The sequence below is a fragment of the Aotus nancymaae genome, unplaced genomic scaffold, assembly GCF_030222135.1.
Source record: "Aotus nancymaae isolate 86718 unplaced genomic scaffold, 86718_ANA_hifiasm-v0.15.2.pri h1tg000016l, whole genome shotgun sequence".
Lineage (NCBI taxonomy): Eukaryota > Metazoa > Chordata > Mammalia > Primates > Aotidae > Aotus > Aotus nancymaae.
Window position 1 is genome coordinate 5941238 of NW_026988428.1, and position 6141 is coordinate 5947378.

General features: G+C 43.7%; 1 protein-coding gene across 3 annotated transcripts in view; it reads left to right on the top strand.

Annotated features, from left to right (window-relative positions):
• TMCC3 (transmembrane and coiled-coil domain family 3) overlaps nucleotides 1-6141 on the top strand; it is a 299140-nt gene that overhangs the window by 71394 nt on the left and 221605 nt on the right. The window lies entirely within an intron of this gene.

Sequence of the window (6141 nt, forward strand, 5' to 3'; positions counted from 1 at the left end):
AGAAAAGTGCTTCAGTTATTAAATGGGTAAGGTGGTGTGGGCTGGCAAGGTATTCAGGAGCATCAGAGAGTATTTCCCTGATGGGATGCTATAGGACTAGATCTGGAAAGGGGATTTTAGCCTATTTCTCACTGCAGGGTTCTGACCAAGCTTGGGCAGTATCCCCCTGCTGGAAAATGAGTATGAGGGACCACAGTGGTCATCTAGCCTGCTGACATTTGGCCATGTAATATGGGAATTGATGATGATTCTTTCATCAGAGTCTTTCAGGTACCTTCTTATGTACCTTCTAAAGCATATTGGGCTTCCTCTTCTTCAAGGCCAGAGAACTGTGCTTCTGGAGACAACCACAGCCTTGCTGGTGATGAACTTACATTGCTCTGTGGTTTGAGACGTGAGGCTTCATTAGGAGATAAAAGCTATGTGGGGATGATTTTCCCACCCTTTGCTCCAGAGAGGGTCCTTACCAACCTTTACACCTCTCCTGGGGTCCCTTTCCCTAGAATTCCTAGGAGTCCCCCAGTGGCACCCCTGTACCTAATTTCTGGGAATGGGAAAAGCTGCTGTTGAATAGGGTAAAACTGCTGTGCACAAAAAACATGGTTCAGAAAGATGGAATTCAGGAGCCATGGGAAGCCGCTGCCATGGCTCCTTCCCCAGATTAAAGCCTCTGAAACATGGCTGGTATTCGGGGAAACAGCAGCTCTCTGTGCTTCTTGGTGCCTGATCTGAGTGATGAGGGCCCTCCCCTTTCTCCAAGAGTGAAGGGATGGGAAGTTAGGGAAGTTGAGGGAGGGAGAGGAGGCGCAGCGATTTACTGTTTGCTTTCTGCACAGTGTTCAAGATAAAACCATACATTGAGATGCAGAAAATGAACATATGTTCTCTAATTTTACTCCTAATGGAGTCTAACTTCATGTCTTAGTCCCTGTCATGCATGAATGATAGTTGATATTCATTGAGCTCTATGTTTCTCATTAAACTCTCGCAGCCTTGTAAGAAAGTACTAGTACCCCTATCTTTACCAAAAGGAACCCACACCTGAGAAAGGTGGATTTTCCCAAGGTGTCGCAGCTGGTTATAGATGGCGCTAGGGTTTCAGCCAGGCCCCACTGCTGCGCTCTCCACGCAGCGGCGATGCTGGGCCGGCTCTGGGCTTTGCTGCCTATCTTTTTCTCCACAGTGCAAACGCTGGCTTCAGTATGTTAAGACCATTTCATGGTTTGCATTTTGCATTGGTAAGGTCATGTAAATTGATTTTTTTTGACATTCAGCTTTCTATGCTAGGAAGTTCATTTTATCTAGTTTCTCTATGCTCTGAAAAGGAAAAGCCTTCCTCTTTTGAGCAGAGCACACAGTGTTCAGAAGTCTGGGATATGCCAAGGAGAGCCCTGAAGGAGAATTTCTGGTGGAAGCTGCTTACCTAGGAGACCTGCTCTTCCTTTTCTCCCCTCTGCGTTCCCTCCCATTGATCCCTGCAACCACCCTCCTCCTGTGGTCCCCCAGAGATTCTAATTCCCACCTACTTTTGCAGCCCCAAACCCTTTCTTAAGGCGTATCTAGTAAGTAACTTGACATTTTCAAAAGAACTTTTGCTCAAAGGTAGGGAAAGCAACAAAAAGAATTAATAACCAAAACGCATTTTTAAACTTCATATTTCTTTTCCTACAACTATGAATTTTACTCAGCCACCAGCCTCTTCTAAAAGTATTACACCATGGCTGGGTGTGGTAGCTCACACCTGTGATGCCAGAACTTTGGGAAGCTGAGGCAGGAGGAGCACTTGAAGCCAGAAGTTTGACGCCACTCTGGGCAACATAGTGAGAGCTCATCTTTAAAAACAACAACAACAACAACTTAGCTGGGTGTGGTGGCACATACCTGTAGTCCTAGCTACTTGGAAGGCTGGGGCAGGAAGATCACTGGAGCTCAGGAGCCCAAAGCCACAGTCAGCTGGGAATGCACTACTGCACTCCAGCCTGGGTAATAGAGTCAGACCCTGTCTAAAAATAAAACAATTGACTTATGCACTTGATAGATGAGCAATCTCCTTTGCCTGGCTTATAGATACTATCTTATTTTTTCAGCACTCAAGAGCTAGTTTATTTGCTACCCACTTCTTTTTGAAACACAAACATTTTTCTCTAGATAGGATCCCCCCACTCAATTCTAGTTTCCTGTCTGAGCTATAGTGATGGTTTTACCACATGACCACTAATTCTCCACCATTTAAAAGGCGGAGCCTAATTCCTTTCCCCTTGACATGGGCTGTACTTGAAGACTCATTTCTAATTAATAGAAAGTTAAAGAAGTGATATTGTTTGACTTTGGAGACTAGATTGTAAACGACATTGTGGCTTCTATTTTGCCCTCTCTTAGATTACTGGGTCTTGGGAAAGCCACCTGCTCTATGGCTTCACACTCAACCCTATAAAGAGGCCCACATGGCAAGGAAACTGAGGCTTTCTGCCAACAGCTATGTGAGTGGGGTATCTTGGAAGTAGACTGTGCAGCCCCAGTCAAGCCTTCAGATGAACACAGCCCTGGTTGGCATCTGAACTGCAAATCTGAGCGATCCTGAGCCAGATCAACCCACCTAAACTGTCCCTGAATTCTTGACCCACAGAAACTTTGAGATAAAGGATATTTGTTGTTTTAGACCACTAATTTTTGAAGGTAATTTGTTACATAGCAACAGATACTTAATGGAAGATGTGCATCTATTTTTCAAGTGACATTTGGGACAATGACTGTTATATGCTAGTTTTCAACTCTACCTCCAGATTGTTCTTCTCTTGTTCAGGATCTTATGAGCTGGGTAAACTAAACTCTCAAAGTCTCAGTTTCTTCCTCTGTAAAATGAAGATAATAGATTCCACCTCAATTAGTTTGTTGTTGTTTTTGAGACAGGGTCTCACCCTGTCTCCCAGGCTGGAGTACAGTGACACAATCTCTGCTTACTGCACCCTCTGCCTCCCAGGTTCAAGCAATCCTCCAGCCTCAGCCTCCCAAGTAGCTGGGACTACAGGTGTGTACCACCATGCCTGTCTAATTTTTGTGTTTTTGGTAGAGATGGAGTTTCATCATGTTGGCCTGGCTGGTCTCAAACTCCTGACCTCAGGTGATCTGCCTGCCTTGACCTCCCAAAGTGCTGTGATCAATGAGTTGTTATTAGTACTGGGTTCATAGTAGGGCACTCAGTAAATGTAACTGTTGCTATTATTAATATATTTTCGACTAGCATAATTCTTGTTGCATCCCACTTTTTCCGAATTCCTTCTTTTCTCACTTCCTTGAGAAGCCTGGAAAAGAACTTCCGTAAGCCAGTGGGCATAGGCCTCTGTTAGCTGTTGCAGTAGAGTCTTGTGGATCTCCCCAGCTGACAGTAAGCTTGATGAGACTGGGGAGGAACATACTGTTTTTGTTTCCATAGTGCCTAACATCAAATAAATGAATGAATGAATTATATAGCTGCTTCTGCTGTATTTGCACATAAGCCCTTATTGGCATTCAGTGTCATTAGAATGGTTACCTTATCTACAGCCAAAGAAGGTATGCATTAAAAAACAAAATGCATTGGAGAGTCTGTTTTTCATTTTGTTCTCTGTCTTTCCAGCCCAGAAAATCTATGATTTTACTGTCAATTTGTGTAGGCAGATAATAGTTCTCACTTCCATATATGTATTTTTTTTACTGTATAGGGCCCACTTTAGCATCTAAGGGCCATTTCAGGCGAAATGTTGCTGTGAGAACCTCTTCACAATAACTGGAATCTAAGTTGATTATTCAAGGCATTTTAATTTTAAAATTAGAATAAACATTATTTATTGAACACAAATTCTCAGATGGAGGGTATTAAACATTTTTCTCTAGTGTTGGAAGGCAGCATAGAACAGGCAAAGGGAGTGGAGTTGTTTCTGACTTAAGACCAAATCCAGATCCGAGAATTTACAAGCAGTATAGCTGCCCAGCTGTGGCCCCAGCTGTTTCTTCCCTGTGTGTCCATTTGCTCTACTCCATGTGGATGACAATGAAGAACATCAGAGAATACTCCTCACGCTGCCGTCTCCCCACCCAGGCTTCCATGAATCTTTTCATCCTCTATTCCCTCTCTTTGGTGTCTGTGTATTCACCAGATGTTTAATAGGTATTTTCCATATGTCAAGCAGTGCTGGGCACGGGGCTGTACCAACAAACAAGACCTGGTCCTATTCCCGGGGGGCTCCCTGAGGCCCGGCAAGCTGGGATCTGCACATGGGGTGAGTGGGTAGCAGGCAGCTCTCTAGCATGGCATTATTGGGTTAAATTTCTTCTAGCACAAATTCTGGGTCAGATGCAGCCCCTGGTGATTGTCTCTTTGCAGTCGGTAGGCTTGGATGCTGTGGAGCAGACCAGTGTGGGGTTTACTCTCGGTTTTGCTTTGCTAAGGGAAATCTGGGACTTATTATTCTGTGGTTAAATCATTAATTAGTGATACTTGCAGCAGTAAGCATCATGTCAGCTGAACTTAGTAATTCTGCTACCTCTTCTGCTGAAGCTAAACGGGAGGGAGAGCCAGATCTGGTGGGGTGTGCACCCGATGCTCCCAAACCAAAAGCAAACGGATCCTCAGCAGGGCAGCAGGGCTTAGCAGGGAGGGTGGACTGTGCTCAGGTGCACATGTAAACTGGGCAGGAGAGCTCTTGAAACAGGAAAATGACAACTTGTTCATGTAGCTCAGTGTTCTTCCTGGTAATCCTTGACAAAATTCATCCAGTTTATCTATCCATCCACTCCTGATATGAGTGCCTGCTTCATATCAGGAGTAATTACAGAAGTAAAAGAAAGTACTCGCAAGAAATCTGTGATCTAATTAAAAAGAAAGATGATTAACAGTCACAACATGGTATTATAGATGTTTTAAAAATATTAGCATCCATTTGGTAAAGAGAAAAGGAGATGAACATTTTTAAACACTGATGCAGTAGTATTAATCGATGTAGTTGTTCTAGAGAGCAATTTAGCAATACTTACAAATGCTCTAATTTGTATTTCAATTTGTCAGGCAATTCCACTTATGGAATCTGTCTGTAGAAAATAATAATGGAAATGTACGTAAACGTGCAAGGATGTTTATTGTTATTTTTTATGGTAGCCAAGAAAAGGAAACAGATATCATGTCCAACAATGTGGCATTGGTGACAGCCTTGTGTAGTTGTGCAATGGAATGCAATGCAGCCTTGAAACAATACATTTTAGAAGAGTTAAGTGACGTCTGAAATGTTAATGCCACATTGTTAAATGAAAAGAGTAGATCACAAATCAAGAAGAATAGCATGACTTCAATTTTGTATGATTTATGCATAAAAACACGGTCAACAGTGGCTATTTCTAGGCTACTTGAATCTTCAAGTTTGTGTTTGTTGTGGATTCCCAAATTTTCTACAGTGAACACATACTGCCTTTGTTGTTATAAAAGACCATTGACAACAGAACGTCATAAAAGTGCAGTTTGGTTAAAGGCCTCGGCCAAGTGCCTGAGAGCCGAAGAGTGGAGCTCAGCTGAAACGAGGCTGTTCTTTCTCTCATGTTGGCATGTGTGCATTATTTCATGCAACAAATACCTGTTGTGTTTGCAGGCATGTGTTAATCCACGCATCACACAACCATGGAGCACTTACCATTGCCAGAATCTGTGTGAGGGCTGTAGGTACAGAAGCCGCAGCTCCACAGACAAGGAGCTGATTGTCATGGAGTGTCTATTCTTTTTTGAGACAAAGTTTCACTCTTGTGCCCAGGCTGGAGTGCAATGGCGTGAGCTCTGCTCACTGCAACCTCCACCTCCCAGGTTCAAGCGATTCTCCTGCCTCAGCCTCCCGAGTAGCTGGGACTATAGGCGCTCACCACCACCACACCCGGCTAATTTTGTATTTTTAGTAGAGACGGGGGTTTTCTCCATGTTGGTCAGGCTGGTCTTGAACTCCCAACCTCAGGTGATCTGCCCACCTTGGCCTCCCAAAGTGCTGGGATTAGAGGAGTGAACCACCGCACCCAGCCGGTGGAGCGTCTGTTCTGTTGGAAAGAAAGACAAGCAGAAAACAAGAGAATTGTAGATGGTATCAAATGTTATGAGAAACATAAGCCAGGGCATTTTAATAGTGA